This window comes from Trematomus bernacchii, unplaced genomic scaffold (assembly GCF_902827165.1).
Source record: "Trematomus bernacchii unplaced genomic scaffold, fTreBer1.1, whole genome shotgun sequence".
Lineage (NCBI taxonomy): Eukaryota > Metazoa > Chordata > Actinopteri > Perciformes > Nototheniidae > Trematomus > Trematomus bernacchii.
Genome location: NW_022987988.1, coordinates 57,501 through 75,000, shown reverse-complemented (window position 1 = coordinate 75,000; position 17,500 = coordinate 57,501). Strand labels below are relative to the sequence as shown.

General features: G+C 40.1%; 1 protein-coding gene and 1 pseudogene across 1 annotated transcript in view; both read left to right on the top strand.

Annotated features, from left to right (window-relative positions):
• LOC117472034 overlaps window positions 1-9,213 on the top strand; it is a 14,582-nt pseudogene extending 5,369 nt beyond the window's left edge.
• An 8,140-nt stretch (window positions 9,214-17,353) lies between these two features.
• Window positions 17,354-17,500, top strand: part of LOC117472035 — a 7,801-nt gene continuing 7,654 nt past the window's right edge. Inside the window, exon 1 of the mRNA XM_034117191.1 lies at window positions 17,354-17,500. This exon is cut by the window's right edge and continues 72 nt beyond it. The gene's annotated coding sequence lies outside the window, so the exon portion shown is untranslated.

The window sequence follows — 17,500 nt, the reverse complement described above, 5'->3', positions numbered from 1 at the left end:
TTTAACACTGACTGTACAGATAATAATAATTAGCTAATAAAAAAGATACAAAGTTAAGAAAATTATAAAAATAGAAGGGATATTAGTCATCTCATCTAACTCTCAAATGATATGTCCCAATCTGTTGAAATAATGACTTTTAAGATATGTAAGGTAATAAATAGTGGTCAAATCAAATAATCAATAAAACAGAGGTTTCTTGGCAGCTTTTTTGACACGATATTTCAAGTGCCCTTCTTTACGTCCTTTTGTTGGTCTACATGAGTCATTGTGTGGATAAAACACCAGATAGTGTTGGTAATTAATCATTTTTAATGGACTTTATAGAAATTCAAGCAATGTCTAATCTTGTAAACGTTTAAACTAGACTCAGTATGAACTCTGGAAACACTTCCTGTCCCTCCTCCTGTATCTGCCCCACCTCTCTGCTATTTATAAAGAGAATATGCACTAATCTGCACCGGAATGTAATGTCCCTAAAAGCATACAATGTGTGTGTCCTTCTGACCTGTGTGTTCATGTGTGTTCATGTGTGTGTGTGTGTGTGTGTGTGTGTGTGTGTGTGTGTGTGTGTGTGTGTGTGTGTGTGTGTGTGTGTGTGTGGTGTGTGTGTGTGTGTGTGTGTGTGTGTGTGTGTAGGTGCTGGCCACAGGTCTCTCTGGTCTGTACTCGTCTCTTCCTGCCAGGCTGCATGTTTACAGTGAAGACTGGCACTGTCTGGACCAGGAAGACTGGCAGCAGGTAACACACACACACACACACACACACACACACTCACACACACACACACACACACCACACACACACACACCACACACACACACACACACACACACACACACACACACACACACACACACACACACACACCACACCACACACACCCACACCACACACACACACACACACCCACACACACACACACACACCACACACACACAGTGAAATAACTGATGCATGAGAGTAATGAATTTGCTGTTAATGACAGATTACAAATTGAGAACAAAGGAGGTTTTTAGTGTGAATAAAGGGATTATGATATTTGAGTGAATTAATATATTTTGGAGAGTAACATCATGGGGCTTTATCTGAGTGAATTTGAGATGACTTTCTCGTAAATTCACAATTGTATTTTTCCGAGAATATCTGACAAACTGTCTTGCGAATGTATGACTTTAAATACGTATCTGTCTCCTACAATGATGCTACCTTTTTTAAAGATGTCACTCGTCTCACCTGGTGTTTGGTTTCACAGGTTCCAGCTCTCGTCCACTTCCTGCACTCACTGGACTTCTGTAGTGCTGTTACAAAGGTACACACACACACACACACACACACACACACACACACACACACACACACACACACACCACACACAGACTGAACAGCATCACACACACACGTCAGATATTTAGCATCCTGCATCACTGAACCTTGATGTCTCAGAGTATCATCTCTCAGTATCACGGTCATGTCTCCGCGTGTCTCCCGGCATATCTGCTCGTTTTTAAATGTTAAAATGCAAGGATTTGTTGTAGATCAACGTCACAGATTAAATACGTGTGCCGTGACACACACTGTCTCCCCCTCAGGTGTCTCACCCCTCGATCCGCTCTCAGCTGTTGGGATATATCTACAACGGCTTCCTGGTTCCTGTTCTGGCTCCTGCTCTGCACAAGGTGAGAGAGACACCTCATCTCCCTCTGGGTTCATTTGTTACGGCCTTTCATTACAAACAGATAGTAACCTGTGTAAAGTGGAGACAAAGAAAAACACAGGTGTATGTCAACACAATGCAAAGGGGCTTGATTGGAATGACCACATAAGTACTGTATGTATAAATAAAAAGTCTCTACCAGGTAACAGACACACACACACACACACACACACACACAGACACACACACACACACACACACACACACACACACACACCACACCACACCACACACACACACACACACACACACCAGCCAGCACAACGTACGCACACTCTACCAGGTAACACACACTCACGTATACACACAAACACACACACACACACACACACACACACACACACACACACACACACACACCACCGCACAACGTACGCACACTCTACCAGGTAACACACACACACACACACACACACACACACACAGCCAGCACAACGTACGCACACTCTACCAGGTAACACACACTCACTATACACACACACACAAACACACACACACACACACACACACCACACCCACACAACACCACCACACACACACACACACACCCACACACACCACACACACACACACACACGCACACACACACGCACACACCACACACAACACACATCAGGATTTTATTCCTTTGTGTCAGGCATCTAAACTTTTTGTTATTTTCTTTGACAATGATGATCTCAGATGAAAATTATAACAATACTGAGAGTGTGTGTGTGTGTGTGTGTGTGTGTGTGTGTGTGTGTGTGTGTGTGGTCAGATTTCTGCTCTCTGTGACCTCTCCTAACAGGATTGGAATTGTTTGTAGGGTTCATTTGTTACGGCCTTTCATTCTTTACAAACAGATGAGAACCTGTACAAAGTGGAGACAGAAACACTGGAGTATGTCTCTCTGTGTGGGTTCATCTATGGTGTTTCATTCTTTACGGTTTACAAACAGTAGAGACAGAAACAAAAGAGTATGTATGTTCCTCCTGTGTCCAGGTGAGTGTGGAGGAGGTGATGACCACCACGGCGTACCTGGATCTGTTCCTGCGCTCCGTCTCTGACCCCGCCCTCCTGCACAGCTTCCTGTCCTTCATCCTGCTGCACACGCACGACGGCGTGCACATCCTGGACACGCTGGTGAGCAGAGTCAACACACCCTTCCAGGTAACACACACACACACACACACACACACACACACACACACCTCCATGCTGTTGTTTCAGTCTTTAAAGGTCTCCTATCATGCTATTTTTAGGCATATATTACGAGTCTCAGATATATAAAAATATACAAAAACCATGTCTATGAAGTGTTTTTTACTCTCACACACTCTCACACACTCTCACACTCACACACACACTCTCACACACTCTCACACACTCTCTCACTCACACACACTCACACACACACTCACACACACTCACACACACCTCTCACACACTCTCACACACACACACTCACACACACACCACTCACACACACTCACACACTCCACACCGCACACCTCACACTCTCACAAACTCTCACACACGCACACAACCACACACCCACCCCCCACTCTCACACTCTCACAAACACTCTCACACACACACACACACACACCACACTCTCACACTCTCAAACACTCTCACACACACTCTCACACTCACACACACACACACTCACACACACACACACACACACACTCACACACACACTCTCACACTCTCAAACACTCTCACACACACTCTCACACTCACACACGCTCTCACACTCACCACACACACTCCTCCATGCTGTTGTCTCAGTCTTTAATACATTTTGACATTTCTAAATGTTTTTATTTGATATGTTTTCTAGTTATTGTGCTTTTTAACTTGTTTTGACTTATTGTTGTATTATGTTACTCCTATAGTGTTATCCTATAGTGTGTGTGTTCCCTGTCCAGCACCTTGGTGAACTGAAGTAGTTTTGAATGTGCTCTCTGAATAAGGAAAGATAGGGATTGAGTATGTTCCCCTTCCCCCCTCAGCTGGGCACCGTGTCTCTGGCTCTGTTCAGGACTCTGATCGGTCTCTTCTGTGAGGACGTCATGCTGCAGCTCGTCTTCAGGTCTGGATCTGGAGACACACTTACATATTATTCATTAGATTGTTTGTTCATCTGCAACCTGGCTTCATATTCAGGGTATTGCAGGTATCATTGGGCAGATAATAGAGCTTGCTTTACCCGAGTGGAAAACTGTAAACTCATATTTACTGAGTTACTTTTTAGCCCTTGTGAAAGAACGATGGCTAACAAGAGAGTATTGACCCTGAGTGTGTGTGCGTGTGCGTGTGTGTTGTGTGTGTGTGTGGTGTTGTGTGTGTGTGTTGTGTGTGTGTGTGTGTGTGTGTCCTCAGGTATCTGGTCCCCTGCAGTCACCTGAGCAGGAGGCAGCGTTCCTCCCTTCAGCAGAAAAACACTGCTCCTCCTCTTCCAGCGTCTCCTTCCTGTTGCTCCTTCCCTCCTGGAGCCCCAGAAACAACAACACAACAACAACACACACTCAGAGCACATCCACTGGCCCAAAGCAGCCGGTCAGTACCCCACCACCAACGCACACACACACCACACACACACACACACACACACACACACACACAGACAGACAGACAGACAGACAGACAGACAGACAGACAGACAGACAGACAGACAGACAGACAGACAGACGACAGACAGACAGACAGACAGACAGACAGACAGACACAGACAGACAGACAGACAGACAGACAGACAACAGACAGACAGAGACAGACAGACAGACAGACAGACAGACAGACAGACAGACAGACACACAGACACACGGCACACACACACATATAAAGAAACACACAATCCAATCCAATCTAATTATTGTTTCACTATTCTATATTGAATGTGTTCCCTGGACAGCTCTTTGGTCAACTGAGGTTGTTTTACATGTGATATATAAATAAAGATTGAGTGTGTGTGTGTGTGTGTGTGTGTGTGTGTTGTGTGTGTGTGTGTTGTGTGTGTGTGTGTGTGTTTGTGTGTGTGTGTGTGTGTGTGTGTGTGTCAGATGTTTCAGACAGCGTGGGTTTCTGCAGAGCGTCAGAGTTCCTGATGGATGTGAACTACCTTCACTACCTGTGGGACGCTCGCCAGGCCATAGACTCCTCCCATTGGTCAGTTCCTCGTACATTCAATACTTTATTTAACCAGCAGTCTGTCCGTTTCAAGATTCACAAGCTTTGGCCAAAAGATAAGAGAAGATGGAACTTTATTTATCCTCCTTGGGGAATTCAGGCGTTAATACTGTAGCAGTGTCAGAATGAAAAAAAACAGGATTCACACAAGGTAAAATAAAGAATAAAATAGAATACAAATTAAAATAATAATATCAGCAAAGATAAAGTGATAAGTGACTATTGAAACAGGGTATCACAGTAAAAGTTGAGCATTTTCGGATGTGTAATTAAGTAGATAAGTTGTTTATATATCATTGTAAGTCAATAATATTTATTTATCAATTTGACACTGCTTAAGTTTGTACAGTATCATAATTCTCATCTTTCATTTTTATTATGCTACAACGTTCAAATCAAATTCAAATCAAATCAATCAAGCATTTGTATGAACATGTTAAATATATACATAAGTGTGCAGAGGAGGAGAATGAAAAATGTTCTCTTCGAGGAACACAGCAGGAAATTAAAAGATTATTATATTAAATTGCAACACACTCACAAACACAGACCCTCACACACTTGTTTATTATTTACTCCTATTGTGTTATTCTCTATTATCTTTTCTTATCTTCAGTCCTGATGATTATTTCTTTCCTCTCCAGGGCGTGTGAGCGATGGTCGTCTCCGTACGACGGCATCGATCCTCCGCCTCTCGAATATACCGATCTACCGTTGAAGAAGACGATGAACAAATCGTATCTCAGATCGAAAACGACTCCCCCGACATCCGCCTTTTTCCCCCTCGCCTCCTTGCTCAGATCCTCTTTCTACGGGAAACCAAACCTTAAAACCTGGTTGTTCGTTAGAGCTGGAGTGGGGACGACATTTTTGCGGACGACGATCTTTCTTCATTAGCAAATGGCGGCGTAACGATGGAAGTCTCCGGATGCATTTCGACGCCTTTACCTCCGAGACACATCCAGGAAATGAGGCGTGCGGCAACCAAGTCGGTGCACGGGTCCTACGTGGAGGAATCGGACTTCCAAGACGATTTTCTGGTCTATAATCTGGTCGCTCAGAGGGAAACGAAGGCGGCCATTTTGGAGCGAATCATGGCGACAAATCGGCGAGTGCGAGGAAACAAAACGACGACATTTGGAAAGACTGTGATGGAAACGGTGAACAGTATAATGTCGACACGGAGGAGGAGCGAGGAGGCAGAGAAGGAGGAGAGAAGAAGGAGTGAGGAGGCAGAGAAGGAGGAGAGAAGAAGGAGTGAGGAGAGGAAGCAGGAAGCAGAAGAGGAGGCGAATAAAAGGGAAGGAGGGGGAGGAAGACTCACGAATGGATTCAACGATAAGCGACTCATCATCAGCGAAAAGGGATGGTCGTGAAGAAGACAAACATCCAACGACATGTTTAGGGACGTTACAAAATGGCCACTCTGGGATTAATCACTTGATAAATCCACAAAGTGATGAAGTCGCTAAAAAAGACGACTTCCTGTCCCGATACCACGAGTTAATGCTGTCTTTAGGCGTGGAGCCGGATTGTGACGACGTGGCTAACGACATTAGCTCGTTTAGGAAGAGGGTTCGAGTGCTGAGACAGAGAATGGAAGAGGAAGAAGAGGAGATTGTTTTTGACTCGTCGTGGGATGAAGGAGAGGAGGAAGAGGAGGAAGTGATGGAGGAAGGAGAGGAAGGAGACAGGAAGGAAGGAAGCAGGAGGCATGGAGTTCCCTTTACAGGTGTGTGTTGTTTAGAGCAGTTATAAGTTAGCAAAATCAATCAAATGTGGCCTTTTTTTTATCAACTAAGATTTGTTTGACAATGTTTCCAACTTGAATTGACTGAATGTATTTGAAAAGTGGGCACATGAATACTACTGTGTAATATATTTGAACATTTATATTTAAGTTTCATTTTGTGACCAGATTTCATTATACTTTTTGGAATTAGCTAGTTTTCAAAATGGAGTAAAGGTTAGCGTCACACACACACACACACACACACACCACACACACACACACACACCACACAACACACACACACACACACACACACACACACACACACACACACACACACACCACCCACACACACACACACTAACCTGCAGTTTTCCCATGATGCAACAGGCCCGTTCATCAGCGTCTTGTTGTCCCGGCTGGAGAATCTTCTGGAAAATTCAATCTCTGTGAATCTGCTGGTGACGGGAATCCTGTCTCAGCTGGCGTCGTACCCTCAGCCTCTGCTGAGAGACTTCCTGCTCAACACACACACACACACACACAACGTGCGCACACTCTACCAGGTAACACACACACACACACACACACACACACACACACACACACACACACACACACACACACCACACACACCCACACACACACACACAAACACACACACACAACACACACAACACACACACACACACCACACAACGATGATGATAATAATACTGTATGCATTTACTTTTTTTTGTGGTGTGTGTGTGTTGTGTGTGTGTGTGTGTGTGTGTGTGTGTGTGTGTGTGTGTGTGTGTGTGTGTGTGTGTGTGTGTGTTCCCAGGTGTTGGTGTCAGTTCACGCTCAGATCGAGCTCTACGTGGCGGACAGACCTGATTTCCCCGCTCTGCTCACTCAGGCCTGGAGGTTCCTGCTGGCTAAAGACCAGGACAGCAAGTTCAGAGGTCAGTAACACACACTAACACACACACACACACACACACACACACACACACACACAGAGACACATCTTAAACCCCCACCAGCCGGACAACAACACAAGAGCGGTTTGCATTTAGCAGAGTAGCTGCTGTAATGGTAGTAATACAAAGTTACATGAGTACCAGTAGTAGTGGCAGGACAGCATTATAGCTATGCCTCTTGGAAAACCAACAAATATTCCCATAAACACATTTTTAAAGTGGCTTTAATACAATAACTCTGTCGCTATGCCCAGAAAACGTATTGTTTCAATTTCTGTGTGACACGCTGACAAATACCGGAAAAATAAGTAAAAATTGAGGAAAATTAAATGTTTGTAGTTTCATAAAACTCAGAACAGTCAAGTCAACTTTATTGTCAATCTTTCAGTTTGTGTGTAAAAATATATATAAAAAGATGAATATATACACAATCAACAGACACATTTATACATATGCACACATTAAGACATGAATAAAAGCACAACAATCAATACATACAAAAATAACAGTCAGAGAAATGTACATTAGTGCAGACTGTCCAAATACAGTTTACCTGAAGCTACTGGTGCGTTCACTGTCCCCTCCGTGTGTCGAGGAGTTTCCAGTCTCAGGAGGGGGATGTCATTCTGCCGCATGCCCCCCCATCCCAACGCAGGCCAAAACAGAGTCTTCGCCATCGTGATGTTCGCCGAATTCCTCAAAGAAATGTCCGCCATCGCCCAGGAGCAAGCATCGCTCCGTCTGCTGAGGAGGAGAGGAGTGAGGACAATAAAGTGCATTGTACTGTGTGAAGGTACGCTGGAGAAAAAGGACACAAGGCTTGTTAAAGGCCTGACAAAAAGCACAAACATGCACAACAAAAATGATTAAATGTGAGTAATATATGTGGATGTTACAGAACTTATGTGATTTTTCTGCATTGCCACCATTTTATATTAATCAACCAGAACACTTAATTTATCCCGGGGGAAATTGTGTTTTGTATTTATAAGAGACTTAAAGCAAGAATTCAAAGTAAAAATAAACTAAATATTTGTATAAGCATAGGGGCGTTAAAATACAGATTCCAATAAAAGATATGAATAATTAAAAAAAATGTATTTTAAAATGTTTTGGGGGGAATCTTACTTTAATTCTTATATTTGTTTAAAATACAAATTATTATTACATTGATTTTATTGCACATTCTTACTCTAACTTTTGTTTGTATTTATAAATATTTGTATTCAATTATTTAACTGAAAAATGTAAAACTACAGTGTGACACAATATTACAACATGTCAGAGTGATATATGAGGACTGTTAAATATTTGTTATTTTATTCTGAGCGGTATTTATACTTGGAGATAAAACTATGTAAACAGATACTTTTGAAGATCATTTTCTATATTGTGTGGGTTTTTTATTTCTTGTGCAAATATCAAATGTTAAAGGTCCCTATCATACTGTTTTTCATCAATATATCACAGTCTCAGATATATACAGAGCCTGTCTCTGATTGGCGAAACACCAAACAGATCATTGCAGCAACCCATAATCCCCTCTGTTTCAGCCCTGTTTCCAAAGTGCTGATTCTCTGTCTGTTACTTTAGATGAAAAAGGAGCCCCTCCCACGCCCCTCTGAGAGAGATTTGGTTACAAAGAACACAATGGTGGCTCTAGGAGGAGATTCAGGTGATAAGGTGGGGGGGGGGGGGGGGTACCTTGGTTGCTGATTGGCTAATGGTTACACAAGACAAAACATCGTTATGACATCATAAAGTGGCCAAAATCTGATCAGCTCATTTTCAGACAGGTTTTATAAAAATGGATCAAAAAGAGAGAGAATCTTTGTTCCTGAAACTTTCAGAGTCTCTTTAGAGGGGACACATGTGATGAAGAGAGAACATGAAGAAGAGGGGACACATGGTGATGAAGAAGAGACATGAAGAAGAGGGGACACATGTTGATGTAGAAGAGACGGAGAAGAGGGGACACATGTTGATGAAGAAGAGACATGAAGAAGAGGGGACACATGTTGATGTAGAAGAGACATGAAGAAGAGGGGACACATGTTGATGAAGAAGAGACATGAAGAAGAGGGGACACATGTTGATGAAGAGAGAGACATGAAGAAGACGGGACACATGTTGATGAAGAAGAGACATGAAGAAGACGGGACACATGTTGATGTAGAAGAGACATGAAGAAGAGGGGACACATGTTGATGTATAAGAGACATGAAGAAGAGGGGACACATGTTGATGTATAAGAGACATGAAGAAGAGGGGACACATGTTGATGTAGAAGAGACATGAAGAAGAGGGGACACATGTTGATGTAGAAGAGACATGAAGAAGAGGGGACACATGTTGATGTAGAAGAGACATGGAGAAGAGGGGACACATGTTGATGAAGAAGAGACATGAAGAAGACGGGAACATGTTGATGTAGAAGAGACATGGAGAAGAGGGGACACATGTTGATGTAGAAGAGACATGAGAAGAGGGAGATACTGTTGATGAAGAAGAGACATGAAGAAGAGGGGACACATGTTGATGTAGAAGAGACATGAAGAGAGAGGGGACACATGTTGATGTAGAAGAGACATGGAGAAGGGGGACACATGTTGATGAAGAAGAGACATGAAGAAGAGGGGACACATGTTGATGTAGAAGAGACATGAAGAAGAGGGGACACATGTTGATGTAGAAGAGACATGAAGAAGAGGGGACACATGTTGATGTAGAAGAGACATGGAGAAGAGGGGACACATGTTGATGAAGAAGAGACATGAAGAAGAGGGGACACATGTTGATGTAGAAGAGACATGAAGAAGAGGGGACACATGTTGATGTAGAAGAGACATGAAGAAGAGGGGACACATGTTGATGTAGAAGAGACATGGAGAAGAGGGGACACATGTGATGAAGAAGAGACATGAAGAAGACGGGACACATGTTGATGTAGAAGAGACATGAAGAAGAGGGGACACATGTTGATGAAGAAGAGACATGAAGAAGGGGACACATGTTGATGTAGAAGAGACATGAAGAAGAGGGGACACATGTTGATGTAGAAGAGACATGAAGAAGAGGGGACACATGTTGATGTAGAAGAGACATGAAGAAGAGGGGACACATGTTGATGAAGAAGAGACATGAAGAAGAGGGGACACATGTTGATGTAGAAGAGACATGAAGAAGAGGGGACACATGTTGATGTAGAAGAGACATGAAGAAGAGGGGACACATGTTGATGAAGAAGAGACATGAAGAAGAGGGGACACATGTTGATGAAGAAGAGACATGAGAAGAGGGGACACATGTTGATGAAGAAGAGACATGAAGAAGAGGGGACACATGTTGATGTAGAAGAGACATGAAGAAGAGGGGACACATGTTGATGTAGAAGAGACATGAAGAAGAGGGGACACATGTTGATGAAGAAGAGACATGAAGAAGAGGGGACACATGTTGATGTGATGTAGAAGAGACATGAAGAAGAGGGGACACATGTTGATGTAGAAGAGACATGAAGAAGAGGGGACACATGTTGATGTAGAAGAGACATGAAGAAGAGGGGACACATGTTGATGTAGAAGAGACATGAAGAAGAGGGGACACATGTTGATGTAGAAGAGACATGAAGAAGAGGGGACACATGATTGATGTAGAAGAGACATGAAGAAGAGGGGACACATGTTGATGTAGAAGAGACATGAAGAAGAGGGGACACATGTTGATGTAGAAGAGACATGAAGAAGAGGGGACACATGTTGATGCAGAAGAGACGTGGAGAAGAGGGGACACATGTTGATGTAGAAGAGACATGAAGAAGAGGGGACACATGTTGATGTAGAAGAGACATGAAGAAGAGGGGACACATGTTGATGTAGAAGAGACGTGGAGAAGAGGGGACACATGTTGATGTAGAAGAGACATGAAGAAGAGGGGACACATGTTGATGTAGAAGAGACGTGGAGAAGTGGATTTTGCATAATAGGTGACTTTTCAGTCTTGTATAAATGTGCATTTGATGGTTTTTAAGTTGAAGTGTGTGTCCTTCCTGCGCTGCGTTGAACCTGATGGCCAAAACAACAGAACATATTTTATATAATATTTATTCCTACAGTTTTATAAACTAAGCTTAATTTAAAAAGATGTCAAAGTTACAGCGACTGCTTTTTCCCCATTCAATATGAAGACTATGGGATGGACTGCTGCGTGTTGTGAAACACAGTGCCATCTGCTGGTGAAAACAGGTATTGCCAAAATGACGTGAAAATAATAAAAAATCTGAAAACCCAAACATATCTCGATTTGTTTCTTTATGTCTTTTTAAAATATTTAATATAATATATGTTTGTGATAAACTGAGTGATGAGGTGTTTGTATTTGTTGAGAAACTTCTCCTAAGTTAAGATTAATAACAGTATTTATAGAATGTATTCTGAGTACATTTCACTGCGCAATCAATATGTATACTTTTAAACTACGTACAATTTAGTACAAAATCACTACTTTACTTTTCAATCAATGTACATTTCACTACACAGTACTTTAACTTTAAGTACTTTAAGTACATTTCACTCCACAGTACTTTTACTTTAAGTACTTTAAGTACATTTCACTCCACAGTACTTTTACTTTAAGTATGTTAACTACATTTCACTACACAGTACTTTTACCTTAAGTACTTGGGTTTTTAATTTCTTGTGCAAATATCATTTATTTTTCCAAAAAACACATACAGGGAACATTTAACTGCACAATCAATACTTCAAAGAGTGATTACAAACTTCTACTTACGTACAGTTTTGCAGGACTTGTAGTGAAGTGGAGTATTGTCAGAATGAAGTACTTTTACTGCAGAAAATAGTCTTTATCAAAGGAGGAAATGAAATGTTAAACATCAGTTTGCACGCGCTACTTTAAAGCAGAAGTGTGTCTCTTGGCGTAAAGAAGTGGTTTCATTTTTTGCCGAAAGGGCTGTGAGAAAATGTTTTATGTTTAAGAAAATGTATAAAGAAAGCATAATGAGACAGTTTGAAGTTGACTTTTGTGTTCTGGTTTTATGTTTCAGTATTTGTAAGCAACTGAAAGAATATTGCTTTTATGCACTATAAAAAACTGAAAAACAACCAGTATAAGCGAACATGTTTTGTATTAAAATAACTGCCATGTGTTGAATAAAGAATGAAATAAGTGTATCCTTCCTCCCTGCTGTCTGGAGGTTATAAACGGTGTTTCTCACGGAGCCAAGTATGGAGATAAAGTGATGTAAAGATGTCAGATTATCTCGGTCTCAGCAGATTGTGGTTATACTTCCTGTCTCCAGTATGAACTCATTTAGCTTCGAGTTGACAGACAGAAACTCAATCAGCTGGAGAGATTGTATATCAGACATCTGGAGGGGATGATGAAGATTTACCTGCTGTTAGGGGTTATCGGTGAGTACGGAAACAACAACAACAATTTGATTTTAACATCAGTGTAGTCACAATTAAAGTACATTACTTACAATTTATTTTCTTGGCCTCACGATGGGCGTTCTAGAGATAATTAAATACAACTTAAGGATAATTAAAGTCAGTTTGTGCCCTATGATTAAATATATAAGTGAACTTCGTCTCCGACTCCATTTAGTCACACGCCATCAAACTACTTTTACATCGCTTTCATTTTGATTTCCTCTCTGTTTACCATTGACTTAGAGCCCCTGAGTTTAAGAAGTCTGTCTGTCTGTCTGTCTGTCTGTCTGTCTGTCTGTCTGTCTGTGTGTGTGTGTTGTGTGGTTGGCTGTGTGTCTGTCTGTCTGTCTGTCTGTGTCTGTCTGTCTGTCTGTGTCTGTCTGTGTGTGTTGTGTGTTGTCTGTGTCTGTGTTGTGGTCTGTTGTCTGTTGTTGTGTGTCTGTTGTGTCTGTGTGTCTGTGTGTCTGTCTGTTGTTGGTTGTCTGTGTGTTGTTGTTGTGTGTGTGGTGTTGTGTCTGTGTCTGTTGTTGTGTATGTGTGTGTGTGTGTGTGTTGTTGTGTGGTGTGTGTGTGGTTGTCTGTGGTGTGTGTGTGTGTGTGTGTGTGTGTGTGTGTGTGTGTGTGTGGTGTGTGTGTGTGTGTGTGTGTGTGGTGTGTGTGTGTGTGGTCTGTGTGTCTGTCTGTGTGTCTGTGTGTCTGTGTGTGTGTGTGTGTGTGTGTGTCCATTTTTCTTTTAAACCTATATATAATATAATAATATCAGCCTGTATAAAAATCTCAGAATATTTAAATTTTTCGCCCAATTAATTAATACTGAATAACAAAAACCAATTTAATCAAGAAATGAAATAATAACATATATACATGTTGTTTGTCTTCACATGTCTATGTTTCATAAGCACAATATGTATTTATTTAATTTAGATTTTTCCTCAATTTGAATTACTCTCCCTTTCTTTGTTTAGGTGCCGCAGTCATTTTATCAAGGGGACAAAACGATGATGATGATGATGATGAATATTCTTTGCTTGAAAATGGGGAAAATCACTATAACATGACTGTAAACCTGACTGGAAACATCACGTTGCATCCACCATGGCAGGATGACGAGGAACCATCAGGTACCCTCACTCTCATCTAATCTCTTCATTTTTTTTTTTTTAAATGTATGTTAGCTGTAATATTTGACTCTAATGGATTTAAGGGAAGTTAAACTGTGCAGAAACCCCTCTGTTTTCCGTATCAAATAATGTTTACAGTCTAAATACAAATTATAATTAGATCCTGATTTTATATTTTTCCGTACCAGCCTAAACTCTAACGCAAAGGCTAGCTAGCTAACTAGAGCAGAGCAAAACAGTCTTCTCAAAATTAGCTTCAAATTGGACGATTAACTGTATGTTTAATACTACATTTTAGTAGGCCGTTAGCTAGTTAGCTAGAAATGTTTACCAACTACCTCGTAAAACCATAACACACGTGCTAACATCCTTACAAGAGCAACACAGTATTATAGACATTCAAAATTGGAATATCTACTGTATGTGCAATGCTAACGTATAGTAGTTTGTTAGCTAGTTAGCTACACATGTTAACCAGCTAGGTCGTAAAACCATAACACACGTGCTAACATCCTTACAAGAGTATAGAAACAAAGTATTATAGAAATTAGCTTCAAATTGGACGATTTACTGTATGTTTAATGCTACATTTTAGTACGCCGTTAGCTCGTTAGCTACACATGTTTACGAACTAGCTCGTAAAACCATAACACACGTGCTAACATCCTTACAAGAGCAACACAGTATTATAGACATTAGCTTCAAATTGGAATATCTACTGTATGTGCAATGCTAACGTATAGTAGTTTGTTAGCTAGTTAGCTACACATGTTAACCAACTAGCTCGTAAAACCATAACACACGTGCTAACATCCTTACAAGAGCAGAGCAACACATTCTTACAGAAAATGAACTTCATATTGGATCCAATGGTTCAGTAGGCTGTTAGCAACAATTTTAACTAACCCGTAGAACCAAATATTTTACTAAAATGTAAACCTTGTGCCACTTTCAGGATGTTAATATTTATGTTATATATATATATTGTAGCACATTTTTACTTTAAATGTTCTATGTTAATTTATTAAATAATTGTATTTAATTGTATTTTAATTATTTTATTTATTTAAATAACAAACATTAAGTCGTTTTTTATTTGACAATAGTCTTTATATTATACATTACTGTGTTTACTTGTACTAAAATGTGCAACCTTGTGCCACTTTTATTTACCAACAAATGTTCTGTAAATTATATTTTATTCTCATATCGTTGCATTTTAACGTCCTCCTTGTTTTCTCCTACAGGTGACAACGCAGGTGACAACGCAGGTGACAACGCAGGTGACAACGCAGGTGACAACGCCCCCTCTTCCTCCTTTACGGCCAATCCACTCTGTCTGGTCTTCGTTCTCTTGGTTTCCTTCATCTTCGCATGTTCATAAAGCTTTTTGTTTCACGATAAACTAGAATTTGCTAAGTCGTCATGTTAAATTATCCACGACAAGTTTTTTCGTGCATGCCTCCTTTTATCTCCAATAAGCCTCTGATAACACTGTTAATAAAGTGACTACAATTTAAAATGTTCTAGGAGTTTATGATCAACAATGTTTGACCAATAAAATGAGTTATAATCTGATTAGCTTCTTAAACGTACATTTTGTTGTGGGTTTCAATAAGGCCCCTCGAGGCCTTTTGAGACTAAATTCTGAGTTTTCTGAAGTCATTTAACAGATGAATACGGATTTAAGGATTTCACCAGAAATACAGTATTAACTTTTAGGTTTGAAAGTATAAATATTCGTTCTTTAATTGTGATTATAGATGCCACTAGACAGTACTCTTAAATGGGTTATTTCACTTTTAGAAAATTGTGTTTATTTTTGTGTTTATCCTTCTTTTCAGTGAATATGTTTCTTGTTGTTTTATTTCATTAAAGTGAATAATCCCAGCACTTTTTCCACAACTGCCGACTGTAAAACCTCCCTTTTTTTAACAATTCAAATTCACTAGGGCTGCTGTGGACATAATATTTAAATGTTTTGCAAGGAAAAGGAGAAATACAAGAAGTTTGAGATCATTTTATCAATTTCTAGAGAAGCAAAACCCTCTTGAGCTCATCTGAAATCAGTCAAATCTTAACAAAAAAAGCACCAAAAGTCATTTTTCTACAGCTTCTTGCATCATGCAAGGGCGTCACGGTGCATTTGAAGAGTGTCTGTTTTGCTTGCAGTGGATTCAAACATGACAAAGTGAGATGTTTGAGGTGACAAACAGAAACAGAGCGACATCCTGTGTGTTCGCCGTGTGGTCTGTGACTCAGTTCCTGAAAACGGACTGAAACCAAGTGACATTCAGAAGGTAGAGAGACGGAGACATGAAGTGGGCGTAAAGCACCAAAAAGATCAATTAAGAGTACAGAAGAAGGATTAAAGTATATATAAGATTTTACTACAAGGCCACAAATACGTGTGCACCTACATATAACAACAATAAGTAGTGTACTGTTGGAAGAAGTACTCATATACTTCACTATATTAAGGATAGTTATTGTTTTAAGTGTACATTTCAAACAATAATCTGTTTTCATTTCATATTTAAATAATAAAATCTACAAAAACGTCAGGATTTTATTCTTTCTTTTATCTTCAGCATCATATTAATTCTTATATTTGTATACATTTTTAACATATTTATGTGGTATATATTGTAGCACAGTTTTACTTTAAATGTTCTATTTTCATTTATTAAATATTTGTATTTAATTTAAATATTTGTATTTAATTGTATTTATTATTATTTTTATTTGATTGTATTTAATTTATTCTAATTTAATTATTTTTGTTTATTTAATTCTTCCTTTACACGGGAATACATTAAGTAATTTAAGTGGAGTAAAGTAGTGATTTTGTACTAAATTGTACGTAGTTTAAAAGTATACATATTGATTGTGCAGAGAAAATGTACTCAGAATACAAACTATAAATACTGTTATTAATCTTTAAGTAAAAAAATAGTTTTTATATGATATATTTCTGTGTGTATGTATGCACCGTTATACACGAAAGCGACCTCATTTTATGCGTAACCTACTTTGCAATAAAGTAGGATTTTATGTAAAAGCTTTCAATGCATCCATTAAATAAAGAGAGGAAAACTCAAGACAAGTGTGTCAGAAATAAACTGGATTAAATGCACTTTTATTTTCCACACGTGCTTGTTTCAGTGAGTAGCAGGTGGGATTAGAGACGAGAGGAGGGGAGGGGGAAACCTTCAGAGCGACGGAGAGGAAGCACAACGCTCGTGAAGAAGTGAGAGTTTAAGAGCAAGAGATTTCACAGAATAAGGAATAAAAACCACACAATCGACATCACGGAGGATTATCTAACATCTTTAACA